Source organism: Gallus gallus, chromosome 2, assembly GCF_016699485.2.
Source record: "Gallus gallus isolate bGalGal1 chromosome 2, bGalGal1.mat.broiler.GRCg7b, whole genome shotgun sequence".
NCBI lineage: Eukaryota > Metazoa > Chordata > Aves > Galliformes > Phasianidae > Gallus > Gallus gallus.
The window spans coordinates 39,986,098-40,002,817 of record NC_052533.1 but is presented as its reverse complement, the minus strand read 5'-3'; the positions used below and the strand labels follow the sequence as shown (position 1 = coordinate 40,002,817).

The following is a 16,720-nucleotide window of genomic DNA, read 5'->3' as shown; positions in this document are numbered from 1 at the left end:
TATGAGCATACCCTGATCTGACTGGGGCTCTAGGCAGCTGAACAGCAGAAATTGCATCACACACAGTGAAGCTCTCAGATAGATACTGATGTAAGAGAGGAAGGAGGTTCTTGTTTCCTGGTCTAACTGCCTCATAGCTAAGAGAAGTCATTTTCTTCAATTACTTTCCTCTAGTGATTCTCCATATTTACTGCAGAAAGGTTTGCAGGTAGGTCCTCAAGTAAATAGTGCTGCAGTCCACAGTCCTATTTTTCTTCCTGTTTCTTCTCTGTCTCCTCAGATCATTCCAATTTCTCTCTGTTATGACTTGGCTTTATTTTGTACTGACAGTGCTTCTTTGCTTCCTGTCACCATAACCCTCCTTTTTTTCTTTCTAATATCGTTAAAGTAAATGTAAAAAGAATTGGCCCCAAGACTGATCTTTGATCATTAAGTTGCTTCTAGTGTCAAATTGCAACTTTCAACACTGTAAGCTGTTCAGCACTGTATTTTCAGTTTTTCTTTAGACATACCCATCTATCAGTTCCTCTTTCACCTCCTTCTTCTCTAGCATTATTTATTAATTTCCTGCAAAGCACTCTATCACCTATTTTACTGAAGTTCTCATAGAGGACATCTAAGGATTTTCTTTTAAAATCATCTCTCTTTAAAGAGTACTATTCTTGAGTTTAGTCTGGACAGATCTTTCTTTGAATCCTTTTTGTATTTTGTTTTAATGTCCATGTACCAGCATCCTCTTTTCAAAAGACCTGTGTTCTACCGAGGCCCAAAAATTGCATTAACTACTATCTGGACCACTTTCTAACCCCAGTGCTTTATAAACACAAGATCATTTATCACTGCTGACTGTTCATACGACAACTTGAAACATTTACTTAAAGTATTTTCTTGTGAGTGTGTGTGCTAACTCTTTCAGAATACCAGGTTGGAAATTGACAGATACCCTGTAGTTCATGAAGACCTCTGAATTTTATTTCTACCTTCTCTGTGGACATTACCACCTCACAATGGCATTCCCGATATCTGGCATTTCTTTGCTCTCAGGTCAAAATCATTGCTCTTTTTTCTTTTTTTTTCTTTTTTTTTTTTTTCAGCCTGATGAAGTATTAATTTAATTTTGGACCTATTCATCTTGTTTTTCAGTCTTTGACGCAAATCTAGGAAATAGCTAACCTTTGAGATCCCCAAGGCTGTTCCCAAGGATCAATCCTATCCATAGTCTATCTCTGAGAGCATTTCAGCTAGTCTTTTTGTAACTGAAGTCATCAAAGAAAATCCTTGCCCCAAGAATCATTACCATGTATCCTAGCTAGCACAACTTCTGTTTTTTTTTTTTGTCAAAGCTTCTTAGCTGCTCAGTGCATATGTATGTATATGTGTATACAAATAAAAGAAATTCATTGATTCCTGGTTAGTCTCAGCCTGAGGCCTCCTGAGGCCTTATCAATGGAAATTAACTGGTAGATAAACTGTTCTAACCTAGATTTTCTTTCAGTGGCTGCTGTCCCAAGTTAGATTTTTAGTTGCTAACAATTTTTAACACTTACATTCGTTCTGCTTCTGGCCCCTTCCACTGAGCTGAATCAAACTTTCCTCCATGTCAGTCATATTCTAATGCTGAGCATAACATTAGACCAGTGTGGTAGTAGGAGTTACCTGTAGTTTGTGCTTTTTGTTTTTTTGTTTTAATGTTTAATTTCTGTCTTGAAAGTACTGTGTGGTTTGAAATTGATGTGCTGAGAGCAGCAGCTTCCTGCATGGATAAAGGGGCTGAGATGTGGGACTGGCTTATTGTGGCAGGAATTTAACTTAACTGGACACAAACTCTGCTTTTACAAATCCTGATTTAGTGCTATGAATTCAATAATCCCATAAAATTCAGTAACTCAGAGTAAGGCAAATCACCAGACTCATCGTTGTTTTGGTCTCCTTTGCTTCAGCATTTATTAGAATTAGCTCTCCAGCACTGTTAGTGCCTTGAATGATATGCTCGTGTCATCACTTTCAATGCACAGACTTCTTCCTAGCTTCTGTGATATACATTCACTTCACTTGTTCATCTCTACAGAACAAACTGGATTGTTTTACAGGCCTCAGGAGCCTGGAATTCATGTCCCTCAAAGAAATGCCATTCTTTACTGTGCTTTTCCACATTTAAATGATGCAAGTGATTTCTATTGATGCACTGGCACAGCATTTGACATGGCAGTATGATCAGCTCTGTGTATATGTCTAAAAGGACAATATTGCAGAAAAAAAATATAGTGTTACAGAGCATGGAGTGTTAAGTGCAAGGGATACTTTATGGGCCTGGGAAATCCCATGACAGAAGAACTGCATATAAATGCAAATAAGAACACCACCAAATGGACTGTGAATTTCTTCACTATTGTGATGGACCAATAGCTATGAAGAAAAGCAAGCCTTATGTGATCAAAAAGACGTTCATAACAGTTGTAAAATCCTTGCATTTGACTAAAAATCATAATATCTACATATATCTACATACTCATTATACAGAAACAAACACTTCTTTTGGATCTAGTAAACTGTTACTGGCTTTGAAGTCAGTTCAGGATTTCACCATGAAAGCATACATATTCTGGCTAGTTTATACTCATCATTTCATATGAGATTTGCAATAAAGCCCTTTTGTTTTTATTGCAGACCACTGATCACTGATCATGAGCAAAGATAAATACCTGAACCACACCTCAAAGATCTTTACCAAAAAGCAGTCACACTCTTGAATGTTACTCATTTACTACATTTCTGATTTCATTCTGAGAAGAAATTCATTGTTAACTGGGAGCTAATCTTCACGTTTCCATTTTGGTTCAGAAATAGACCTTTTTGGTTTACAGGTAAGGGGGAAAAAGAAAGAAATGTGTTTTTTAAGTTTAGGCTTACACTGTAAATGTTATTTTCAATTTGAGGCCTGGCATCTTTTTTGACGTGACTCATTAGCGGGACTCCTTTCACAAGTAAGGATTACTCACTCAAATAAATGAAGTAAAATGAAGACATTATCTTTCAAGGCTAAATGATAAAACCTATGAATTAGACACTTTAAATAGAACCATTAAGAATCTTTAATTACAGTACAACGACCAGCCACAGCAGAAGTATGCAGTAATACATACTCATTTTTTGCCTGCTGTTTCAGTGTGACATATCATTACGGAAGGAGTGCTTAAGTCCTATTTTTAGAATAAAAATTCTGCCGACAGAGAAAAGCCAAAGCTGGAGGAGCTGTATGAGCAACTCTCATATTATTTCAGGCAGTTTGATTTGAAAAGAACACACAGTAAAAAATAATTATGTCTTCTTGTCGGAGGGACACTTCATGGGGCCCAGAGGAATGCAGGGTCAAATGCTGTATGGTGTGCATCTGCCAGCTAGCCTCAGAGCCAGCAAACAGTCCCTGTGCTCTTTTATTAACATTATAGATGTGGCCATTCCAATGAGTTGCCAAAAAAAGGATTTGAAGGCATACTGTGGACCTCTAACAATGATGAAGTTACAGCAGAACCAGTGTGTGCTGTCCAGGACTACCAGACCTGTTTCTCTGTGCATTCTATTCAGAAAACTGATAACTGTGTTTGGGTAGCATGGATAACTGAGCTGAGTACTACTGCTCCTAACTCTCTGTGTACAGACCAGTCTTACAGACTATGAATAATATATACTTTGAGTAAATGATTGCTTCTGAATATAGATTCCTTAGTAGGCTCTTAAGTCCTCTTTGTGCACTGTGATAGGCAGTTTTAATATTTCTTCAAGTACTTTGTCTGCCTTTCTGTCTTGTATGATTTTATTAATAACCTATTACAATCTGTATGTGGAAGGAAACTAATGAAAAATTGTATCAGAAAGGTATATTCATTGCCACAAGGATGCTCAAGAATTCAGATCATAAATTTTCTGATGAAACATTCTTACATTAAAAAAAAAAAGTACACTTTCAAAAGCTATAACTTTCTGCAGAAATGCACTCATTTTCATTAAAGGTTTGTTAGGTGAAAGTTTTGCAGCTACAAAGACTCAGTCCTTCAGTTGTGATGTAGTTTGTTGCACTCATCTAAGATAAGTCACAGTTATACATTAGTTTATTTATCAAAATGATAGAATTGTAAGCTATAGTAAATGGTGTGTTACCTTCACTGGCAGGATGATGGCTCTTTGGGGGATGCTTGTTTCTTTCAGAATTCCAGCTTTTGAATTCTGCCTGAATAAATTAATGCTCTGGTAACATATTCTTGTATGTTATATGTTATATTCTCCACATTCTTTCTGTAGAGTAACAAAGTAAATCAAATTCTGTGAGATCCTAGATAAAAAATACCTGGCTTGTTCATGTTTCTGAAGATCACTCGTTTTAGCTCCTTGTCTGATACAGAAGTTGATTCCTGATTTCCGTTTTCTCATATTCAGTGATTTTGAGTCCCAAATAATGCAAATTATTTTTCATCATTTGCAATTAAATGATAACATTCCTGTTAATTGCTAACAAGAAGGAACACAGATAAAATTTTAAGGATTTACTCAAAAGATGAGAAAAGCTCCCATGATGAAAATCTGTTGTTTTTGCTTTTGCTTTTTTAGATAAATTGCAATTATGTGTGCAGACGGTGAAAAAACCCACCACTGCATGTCTTTTGAATTTATGCAATCATCTTTATTTTCTTTTGTAGAGGTGCCATGATATGATAGGCCTTGACAGGCCCACTGAGGAATAAAGAGGAGGACTAAGAAAATGCAGGATGGATGAGAACCTGTACAGATTAGGGCATGCTAAGAAAACCCTTTCATGTACTTTTAAAAATGCACCTTGAATAGATGTTCATAATTTTAGGACAAACCTTTTCCTATTCTTAAATGGGCAAATTAAAAAAGAAAAAGAAAAAGCATAGTTCCAGATAAAGCCTTAAAGAAACCTCTCCACTTGCAAATTTTTACACTGATAGTCTTTCTAGCTCTGTTTCCTAATTCACTGTTACTGTCAGAATGTTCCTTCTGAGTTTGCTGAGATCTGTGCAATTGGGTCAGTGCACTTCAGAATCTGTCTTTTTGGTTAGAAAAATGGCTAAAATTATAGGAAAGCATTGTATGTGGTGTGTAACACTCTATAAGCCCCAACAATTGATCTATTTTGCTTAGGTTATAGGACCAAACAAGATACTTCATCTGAATCAGAACTCCTTAGAACAATTTCTGTCCATAATCGTCAAAATTTGTTACGTGAATGAAAAAAGGACATAAAGGTTACCATACTGCTGCAAGTAGAAATCTGAGAAAGCTCTGAAAATATGGACCTTTTTGGCTTTGGTGCATGAGTGTAAGTCAAAACTTTACTTCACCATTAAGAAAAAAAAATAAATTCCATTGAACTATTCTAATATTACCTGACCCTACTGTGATGCGAAAAAGCAACCAGGATGCTTGGTATACTGGGCTAGAAGGAGCCATGTGTTAATTGTTGATGATAGGTATAACATATTCATACTACAGGACCCAATTTAACCTGGAATGTTCAATGTTTAACTTGTCCCAACCATCTCTTATATTTCCTGCTATGTTTTGATCTTATAAATGGGGAAAGTGGTACAATTACATTGAGCTGATATTCTTCCTGTTACTTAGAAATACCCAACATTTTGGAAATAACAGAATAGTAAATGTGAAACTTCTTCTACACAAATGATATCTGAACAAACAGTGCTTCTTCAGAAACAGAATGGACTTATGCAGGGGGCATGTTAGATTTAGGGGTCATGTTCAAAAGAGATAAAAATCCCCTGATTGTTAAATATACTGTTAAATTCGGTATAATGCTAACAAACAGGATATCAACCATCATTATAGGTATGCCTCATCCTTATCTGGTATCTGTTTTAAAGATACAGACAGTGACTAATGCATTCAAGGAAACGTTTCACCTTTGATCAGTATTTCATTTCTCTTATGTCTCTATTTCAATATCAGTATAATTCCAGTGTATAACACTCTTCAGAGAAGTCAGTCTAGGATGTTGTTGAATGCATAGCAATATTGTCCTGTGTATACATTACCACATTTTTTGACAATATAGATGTGAGATAGAATCTGATTATTTCTCACCTTGGTATGTAATGCTGTAAAAGAGATTCTGTCCTGCACTGAAAAAAATGAGTGCACACAGGCATGTGCCTTCTTCCTCCCACTTCATCATCCATGACATTTTTGTACTAGCTTTTAATTTTTTCCATTTCATTTGGTTTTGCATTTGTTCTAATTACTTAGCCTTGCCACACAACCCTATTCTCATCTGTTATAATAAAATAACAATAAAATAATAAAAGCAGGTGAGAAAATGACAAAACATCTTCAGAACCTTGCTTTTTCATTTGTTTCATACTTCATGTTATATGTATTCTATAACAGAGGTAGTGTATTGGCAGATTTATAACTTGTTTTTTGCCAGTGTAAGGCACAAGATGATTTATTTTCTAGAAAGACAGTGCTTCCGAGTGGAATGCAATCTAGGAAGCAGACATGTGACTTGGAAGAGTTCTCAGTTATATTTTTAAAACAGTGGCCAAGCACAACCAGCTGTTCTGCATTTCCCTTTTGGTTTCTGTCAGTGACCCTTAGCTAGTTAGTCAACCTTTGTGTACCTTTGTTTGGTCATCTCTGAAATGAAACTGAAACTATTCTCAGATAGGTTACAATAGTTTCATCTTCATCAATACTTGTAAAGCTTTCCATGACCTTTAAAAAGAAGCCACTAGCTTTATTACTATTTTATTACTCTACATTTTTAATTATGTAAATGTATTACTTATTACTCTTTGAAAGAGAGATTTTACTTTGAGATTTCATTACAGACTCCTATGACATCTCTTCTCTGGGAATTAGCATCTTTAAAAAAATAAAAATAAGGAGGAATTCTACCCTTACTTTTAAGGAAGATTTAAAAAACAAGTTTTGGAAGTTGCACGTAAAAAGGTGGATAATTTGGAAATCCAATTTGAATATGATATTTGTCTGAAAGATAGAAATAGCAATGAGGTAAAATGTATACGGAATCTACAATTTTTATTTGTTCTCATCTGGTACATATTTCCCATTAGATTTCAATCAGTCCCATGCCATGAGGGTTTTTCTATTTTTTTTCCAAAGGACTCCTTGGTTTATTCTGTGCACAAGATAAGCCTGCTGTGGGGTTTAATCAAAGCTGAGGAGCAAGTGAGTCTCTTGTTTCTGAACGGTCTTATATACTATTCTCCCTTTGTTCTGTTCATGATTCTAGCTTTTCATGTCCCATTCTTTTGTTTCTTGTTTTCATTAAGCACTACTGAGCATAAGACATTCTTCCATCCCAATGATCAGCCTATCATTGTTCCGTCAGATGTCCTACAGAGACATCCTCAAGGATGTCCCCCCAAAAAAGAATTTAAAAAGAAAAAAAAAGGATGAAAAAATTAAAATGTATACATGAAGTTTATTATTCATCTGTTTTTCTTGCACTATCTTTTCAGTATTATAAGCTGAGTATGGATCTACTGGGAAGCAAAAGTGTACCACAGATTTTGGGAGCACTTAACCAATTGATAAAAGATGAATGTCTGACTTACTCTCTTTTAGAAATGTTACCTTTAGCACATTAGGGATTTTTATGTATTAGTAAACAGTAAAAAAGTATGAGAGAAAATCATGGTTCTAGCAAACTTAAGAGCAGTGATATTATATACTTTGACTTCAGTAAGGCTTTTGACACTGACTCCCAAAATATTCTTTTAGAGAAGCTGATAAAATATGGGTAGATGAACATGCAGTGGAGTGGATTGAAAACTAGGTGAACAGTTGTGCTCAAAGAGTTGGGATCATTTGGTATGATTTACCTGAAAGCCTATAACAGACAGTATTGACTCCAGAGGTCAATACTAGGTCCAATACTATTCAACACCTTTATTAGTGATCTGGATGATGGGGCAGAATGCTTCCTATAGAAGTCTGATAATGATACAAAATGGAGAGGATTGGCTGATACGCCAGAGGCTTGCGCTGCCATCCAGAAGGATCTCAGCAGGCTGGAGGAATAGGCTGATGGGGACCTCATGGAGTTCAACAAAAGGAAGTGCGGAGTCATCTACCTGAAGAAGAACAACCCCATACACCAGTATATGTTTGGGGCTGATCATCTGGAAAGCAACTTTTGCAGAAAAGGACCTCTGTGTGGTACATGGAACCTTCTGATGGGACATGAGCCAGCAATGTGCCCTTGCTACAAAAAAACAGTTATTGGTATCTTGCATTGCATTAGGAGTGCTGTCAGCAGGTTAAAGAAGGTGATCCCTGTCCTTTATCTAGCACTGGTGAGGACACGTTTGGAATATTGCATCCAGTTCTGTGCTTCTCAGTAAGAGAGACATGGATCTACTGGAGAGAGGGTCCAATAAGAGGATGACTAAGATGATTAAGGGACTGGAGCATCTCTTGTATGAAGTGATGCTGAAAGAGATGGGACTGTTCAGAGAAGGCTCAGGGAGGATCTCTTCAATATCTCAAGGGAAGATGTAGAGAGGATGGAGACAGGCTCTTTTCAGTGGTACCTAGTGACAAGACAAGGGGCAGTGGGCACAATTTGAAACACAGCTGGCATCCTCTGAACATCAGGAGGCACTTTTTTACTGTGAAGGTGACTGTGGATTAGATTGTTCAGAATGATTATGGAGTCTCCATCCTTGGAGATATTCAAAAGTTGTCTGGAAGTAATCCTTGACAACCAGCTCTAGGCAGCCCTGCTTGAGGCATGGCTAGGGGGATGGACAAGGCAGTCTCCATACGTCCCTTCCAACCTCAACCACTTCCAATTCTGTGATTATGTGTTCTAGATGCAAAATAACATGGAAGTTCAAAATACCTTAAAAATCATTGTGTCTGTGATTTAGGGCAAATTTTCAACATAGTGTAGTTGACTTCTAAAAGTTTCATTAGTATGCATGAGAAAATGCTGTTATATCTTCAAATGCCACAAAGTAAGTTTACCTCTAAATATTCTGTGACAAATACATATAATAAAAAAGGTTTCCAGACAGCATAGCAGATGGATGTCAAAATTAGATGTATTCTTGTATATAAAATGATACTGCCCCCATATAAACAGTTTATGTGTGTGTGTGTGTGGAGAAAATGATAGTAGAAATATGAAAATAATTGAAAACTGAAATACAAATGCAATATACATTACTGGTATCATTGGAACTTCATGCCCTTTAGCTCAAAAAGAAGCTTTATAAAATATTATGCTGAACTGTGACAAGATTGAAGTTATTAAAAGGGACTGTGGTTGAAGCACTTCTACATTAAGAATTGAACATTTTTATAGGAAATATGGAATGAAAATCTCTAACGACAGGAATAACTGGACATGTAAAAGGACATTTGGACACCTCTGATATCTGAGCAGAGTTATGCAGAGATCTGTGGTTAATTCAAGTAGCACTGTTCTTATATTATTACTAAAGTAGAGCACTAAAATTTCTAACATTGCAGATAACGGAATTTATTCCTAAAGTATTCTTTGATGTATAATTAGGTAGATACTGTTATATTTTTTCTTTGAAGGTTTTAAAGATATGTTATCTTGCACTTCAGCTGACTTTATAATGATCCATTGTAGCAAATGAAATTATATATTGTAGGAAGAATTTTACTGTGCTAAAAATGTGGACTAAAACTAGTCTTCTATGCTAACCACTGTTTTCATTGGAATCCTTCCTATAAAAAGAAGAGTGAGAAATATATGAATAAGTTGTTAACATACTCAAGAGAAGTCAAATGAACAGACCTGGAAACAAATCCATTTTCAAGAGGAACAACAGAAGCACAGTTTTTCTCCATGAGGGATATCCATAGCACTTGGAATATCACTTTGCTGGATTCTTTCTGCTCTTGTAAGCTCTGTTTTCCCTGAGGATGCCTGTGCTGTAGTGGTATGTCTGCTAGTGAAGTGTATCTTGTAAACTGCTTTGCTTCCCATGAGGTACCCTTGAATCAGTGAATTACGGTTGTCCTAGCTTGATGAGCTGTTGGAAATTAGAAATAATAATCTGATCCATTCTCCTCTTTTTTTCATTTTAAAGATTCAGTGATTATTCTCAGTAATGAATGCATATGTATTAGAAAAAAATTGATACAAGGGTTATGATGCCGAAGTCAGAAGCCCCAGCCTACAAGCAGGGCATGAAAAGACATCATTTGTTGTGCCAAGGTTACAGGAATTTTTTGATGTCTTCTCAAGAGGCTGGTCTCCAGGTCTCACAGCTAAGATAAACTGGTGTACTGGGAACAGTTGGGTTCTTCTTATTCTTCTTTTTGACAAGAGAAGCCTTTTCTCCTATTGGTCACCCTTCTTCAGAAGCTCTACTTGGTTAAGGCCAACCAGCTTTTCACGTGCAACCATAATACTTGTAAGCACCTCCTAGCAATTTTGCTTGCCTCTATTGAATATATAAATTAGGTGAGAGCATGGTAGGTGCTCCACTAGTCTTTTCCTACCCATTTCACCCTTCTGTATGCCCTTTATTCTCCCTGGTTACACAGTAGGTTACGGATTGCCTGTGAGGCCCACTCCATGTTTTCTTAAGTGGAAGAATATAAGAAATGGAATTTAAGGTTAAAATGTATACTATTCCTACTGTTATGTGGTAATTCTAGAAGTAGAGAAAAGGAGAGACACACAATTTGTACTTGTGTGGTGTGAACTGCTTCCACTGAGCATGCTTGAGCCACGGGATTATGTTGACCAGAGCATTCATTCTGGAAGTTTTGCTGATCTTTCAAACACTTTGTCATGTGGTAGAACTAGTACTTCACATGTTGCTTGTTAAGAACCTACTTTGATTGTGGGAGTAGATTTAATATGTTCACAACAAGATGTGTTTACGAGGGCATGTGTTTCTCTGCTCCATGCCAGCTGGAATTTCCAAAGCTTTAGAGACTGTGTGTTGAAGTACACTGCAACTGTACATGAGTCAAGAAGAGTAAAGGCATATAATGTGGCTGAGGACCACTTCTGTCAGAGCAGGTTTGTGTTTCTTAGCCAACTCGATACAGTGAAAAACATTACTCACCCATCTGCCTGAAAACTGGGGTAAAATCCAGGGAGCAGTTCCAGCTCTAATTGAACAGTTATGCCTGTATATCTTTGATAAAAAGAAACTGTACTCTGAATGCAGACTCATCGAAGTAGTTCTCTATGCCTACCAGAACAGTTTACTTCTTCAAGTAGCAGTACTTCATCACAGTCAGGAACGGATCATCCTCTCAGTCATGGTAAAGTCATTTAGTGAGAGATAGATGGTACTGTTGATTTCAGCAGAAGTTTCCAGCATCTGAGTGTTTTGAAAATCTAATAATCATGCTCGTATTGGTGTATTAATGTACACTTAGGGAACTAACTTTATGGGCCTGTGTTGAAAAAGAATGCTTTTGTCATTTGCTTTCTAGTGTTGTTATTTTGGAAGAAAGTTAGTTTAAAATAATCCCTTGAGAAATGGGGTACTTGTATTAAAAACAGAGCAACCTAGCTTTGGTTTGCTCTTTTGTACAGCTTGTTCATTTTGATTGCATCCTGGTATAAATCCTTGTCATTAAATGCTCATGTACCTTACAGGCAGCATTTGATGTTTTCTTCTGAATGGATTGGATCAGTTCCAGTAGCAGATACTGTAATATTTATAATTGACTTTGACAGTGGATTATGTGGAACCGAGCATCCTAAGGCATGAAAGTAAATCACATTAGCCTTAGGTTCTGAGCCACTCTAACTTCTGCTGCTTTGATATTGGTCCTATAGATTCCTTTGCTTGTTTAGTTTGACATTCACCTGCTTCTCTCCTCTACACTCTTTCTCACTCACAGACTGAGCTCTTCCTTAAGTTTTAGCATTCAGTGGCACCTGAGGGAGAAGTCAGGAATGACCACAGGAAAAAAAAAGGAAAAAAAAAAGGAATAGGGATCCCCTTGCTGAGTTTCCTGACAGAACAGTTGAAATATTGCAAATGAGAACTAGAAAGTGAAACTTCAAGGAAACAGTCTGTTGTTTTTATTTTATTTTTTTATCTGTGTAACTGCTGAAAGAGTTAATAACAGTAGTCAAGGTACCTTCTTCCTCTGCAGCTCCACTGCACTTGGCTGAAGGCATCACATAGGCTTCTTGATTCACACTTCTGTGCTTTTCTCTTTCTAATTCATCATTAGGGCTCCTGCACTCCTTGGGCCCTGTGTGACGTTCACTTCTTTCAGGCTTAACAAGTGTGATCCTATTGTATCTCCTCTTATTCAAGAACATAAAGATGGATCATCTGCATCTCTTCATTAAATTTAGCTTCTTCAGAAATCCTTTGAATGGCTTTGTTTTTGGCAGCTGTGATTGTATTGATCTATTTTGATCTGCTGTTGGTGAACGTACTCCTCTGCATGGGCCTGCCTGTGTTATCATGCTGGTCGTGATTACATCACTTGCTTAACAGATTGAGAAAGGATAGCAGCTGTCTTCAAAGGAATTCAAGTACATTAATATACACCCTAATCCAGGCTCCTTACTTGTGTCAGTGAAGCAGGAAAGCTCAATTTGAAGGAAGTGCAGTTTTGAAGTTAATGGCCAAATGACAGAAGAGGAGACAGTGAAGAATGGCCTATGTGTGCCTGAAACCAAATGCTAGTCCCAGTTGCACTAGAGCTGCAGCACAGATCAGAATAGCTTCATAAATGTCCTAGTTTCAAAATACCTGCCGCTCCTGCTAGCAGAGTCCTTGAGGGCCATGCACTCTGAAGGAGTTGAGTGTCCTCACATCAGCCTTGCCTTCGGAAGCTGCAGAGGGGGCCACAGAAATCACCAGTTAACTGGTAATGACTGAAACAATAAACCCCTGGGGAATAGCTGATTTGCCATTTGGTGGACAGGCATTCAGGAAACATGAGATAGTGGAGGTTCAGTAAAGTGTTGACTAGATGAAACATAACGGATTATGATGTACCTGAGGTGAATGGAATGATCTGGTGGTCTCCTTTGATTTTAAATTCTATAAAACCTTGAAGTATGTGCTATTTCCTGCTGCAAGAATGGTCTACCTTTTGCATTTCACTTAAAACAGTGAAAATAGGAGGAGCATACAGGTTCTGTGGTGAATCAGGGTGTATTAATTTATTTATTTTTGAATGAATTGTTGTTTTATTATGCTAATATATTCAAACTATAGAAATGTTGTATATATTTAATTGAAGCGGGAAATTTCCCTTTTTTTCTAGAGCAAATTTTCCAACTTTAGTGTGAATTGCTGAGAATGACTAACACTGTACATCAGCAATAACAGCATTTAATGGCCTTTAATATAGCTTTATCAGTGTTTCTTTATTGTAGAACATTTGCTAGCAGAGCTCAGAATGGCCTATCTCCATAACCATATACACCATCAATTCCCACAAGGATGAGCTGAGAACCTTTTTAATGAAAATAAGAGAAATCTGGATATTTACCTTCGAGAAAAAAATAAATAGCCCTTAAGAAAATATTTTGGCCACCTATGAGGTCATTGCTGGGTGTTAGTAGTACATTTGAAATTATATATTTTAAATCTATATTTTAGAATTGTTAATAGCCCTTCTTACAGATGAAAAAAATGCCACGAATGAAAAAAATCTTGTCAGTACTAATATCTTGCAACAAGATATAGCATTAAAATTTAATAGAAAGAACAACTAAAATGGAAGATTATAGAAAAAATACAGAAAGAGCTTTTTTGGTGCAGTGAGAGGAATTTCTCTTAATGTTTTCTTTTATATTTTGGCCTCAGTCCTGCAAACTGCTCTGAATGAGCCATGTCTCATGTCAGTTCTTAGTCTAATTGATCTCAAGCAGCCTCAGCAGGGAACAGTTTCCTGGATCAAGGCCTTGTTTGTTCCTATGTGGGCTGAGATGTTTTACTCTGTTTCTGTGTGAGTGATTCCCAAACCACTGGGATTCCTGTAATAGGTGAAATTTAAGCTACTACTTCTTTTATTTAGAAAGCAGATTGGACGTCTTGGAAAGTAATATTTTTTTTCTGTAAATTTTGGCACTTCCAACCAGAGCAATATACTCACTAAATCTCTTTTGAGATGTTCGTGCCTTGAAACATGTAGAAAAATTCTCTTTTATACAGTTTGACATTAAAAGGTGATGGCAGTAAACCCTTTGATAATGACTTGCAGAATCGTGAAGGATTTACTAATTTAACTGCTTTCTCTTTATGTTGTTTTTTCTTTCCCCTAGTCTTTTAGATATGCTTCTTTTAACACGTATTGGTTTTAAGGGAATATTATGGTTCAGTCTAATTATCTGTAGTCCTCGAGTCCAGGGTGCAAAAGGTTTTATATTTTTAATTTGGATTGCTAAAGCTGTAGAAATATTTCATTTCTAGCAAACATGATAGTTAACTCTTTCTGGGTTACATGACAGAATATCCTCAGATATGATGGTTCAATTTTCATCACCAGTAAATTAGATATTTATAATTACCTTGCCTATGCAAATATTTCCGCCTTTTTCAGGTACAAAGACTGCAGCAATTAAAACCTTCTTAGCAAGAAATTGAAGTCTTAATTGGACCTTCTACTGTCTTCTACCAGGATTAATTTTGACTTGTCTAATGAGAAGGCTAGAAAGCATTTATAGCAATGTATTTTTTCAGGTGAAAAGGACAGCATAGCTGTGATATACTCATTCAGAATTCTGTTTTAAGAATACACTAGTTTAATTATAATGATTTCTAATCAACCTAAGCCAAATTAAAATAAGCCTACTGTAAATACAAAGGTTTGAAATGAGTTGCAGTCACTCATTTTAAATGCACACTTAGTTTCCATCTACATAAAGAAAACTGGCACCTGTACGCATTTAGTTTGGTCTGAAACACTACTGAAAAATGCAGCACCTGGAACAAAATGCAGTTTATTCCATTTTAGTTTGGTCATGTAGTTTTTTTTTCTCTAGTGTAGAAGTTGGACCAATTGTACCCTGTTCTCACATTTTTCATCCAACACAGGGGCTTTACAAGACATTTCATTTTAGCTGATCTACAATGACTGTACATCTGTCCAAGACAGATGAGAAATCATATGGATTAGTTTTGGTTTCATGGAAAGATGGCTAAGCTGGCTTTGGTTATCTCACTGGATCAGCTGATACACAGTAGCCTCTTGCCTTATTGTAATTTGTGTGGAAATTTCTGAGATTTCCCAAACAACTTCTTCTGTGTACCTGAATAGATCCCTGTTAAATGCTAGCTCAAATTAAAAATAGAAACTGTTTCCTTCTGTTGACATGCACATGTCCATACCCAAATTAAGCAACATTGTTTTAATCCTTCTATTAGTCTATTGTGTCTTTAAATATGTACCTTGATTTTACTTCACAATAATTTGTGTTTATGCCCTTGCCTCTAGGACACTGCACCAACGTAAGTGATTTACTTGTTAATATTGGATTTGCATTTTGCCAATTTTAAAGATCTAGGCATGCAAATAATATAAGTAAGAAGTACTTTGAGCCTGGTACTGTAGTTACTAGTAAAAATAATAGTTGTGTTTCTGATAGTAGACTACATTAGATCCTGTAGATATAAAGAAAGAGGAAATTATGTCTTCTGGTTTATAGTTACACTATAGTCCTGTATGCAAGGCAACTACTAATAATTAAATGAGATAATTAATAATTGTTAGATTAAAACCAACCTTGCCACTAAACTGCACAGCTTACTTGGTATGCTTGTCTGCTTTTGTACACAGACAATGTTAATAACTTATCTTATTGCTAAAGATATATCTCTAGACATGCCTTTTTGTACCTAAGTAAATGGCATGGATATCATCTTGCTTTCTTTCCCTTGGTATTTCCAAATATAAAACTAATTTAAGACCTTTTATTTTGCTGTACTATTATTTCCATCTTGAATGCTACAAATATGCAGACATCACATGGTTTCTCTAGGAAGTGGCTGTGATGAGCTTGGAGATGTATGAATAGCAGTGATAAACAGCTGTTGACTTCTTTGTTTTTTATGTATAACAGAATTGATTTGCAGCCCATAGTATGGCTCCAAGGTTTTGTTGCAAAGGAAAAAATCTGAGACAGCCCTGGATTTTCAATGTCTGAATCACCTGCCCCTATCCCAAACAGAATTTCAGGATAGGACTCTTCTGAAATTCAAGTTTATTTGCACTGATAGGCCTGCAGTATTTATTAATAAAATGTATATTATTATAGTAGCCAATAACAGTGATTTTGAATGCAATACTATTTGAAACTGCATGATATATTTGAACAAAATATTTAATTAACTGTTATCTCAGCATTACCAGCAGTTTTGTTGGAAAGAGATTATGATGTGCACACCTAGAGAAGGATTAGACAAGTAGGTCATGATAATTGTGACCTTCTTGAAACATTGCTTGGTTACAACTCTCTTCAGGCCAAATATTTACATTTCTGATGAGTGGAGTGTTATATTACTTTTAGCTCAGAAGAAAAAAAACCTCACATTTGTCATTGTTACTGCACACAAGGGAGTGATTGCTCTACACGTATGAAAGTATGGTGCATCTGATGAGACTCTCTTCTGTCCTTGTAAAAACCAATTATAAAATCAACATTGCAAATTTATAGAACAACATCAAATTTCGTTTGAAATTGACT

At 36.3% G+C, this 16,720-nt stretch overlaps 1 protein-coding gene across 3 annotated transcripts in view; it reads left to right on the top strand.

The window, feature by feature from the left end:
- GADL1 (glutamate decarboxylase like 1) overlaps positions 1-16,720 on the top strand; it is a 254,504-nt gene that overhangs the window by 36,012 nt on the left and 201,772 nt on the right. Inside the window, exon 1 of one of the 3 annotated variants that reach the window (XM_025148022.3) lies at positions 97-208. The exons of the other annotated variants lie outside the window; for them this stretch is intronic. The gene's annotated coding sequence lies outside the window, so the exon portion shown is untranslated. Of the gene's footprint in view, positions 1-96; positions 209-16,720 lie in introns of those variants that run through there. 3 annotated transcript variants of the gene reach the window in all.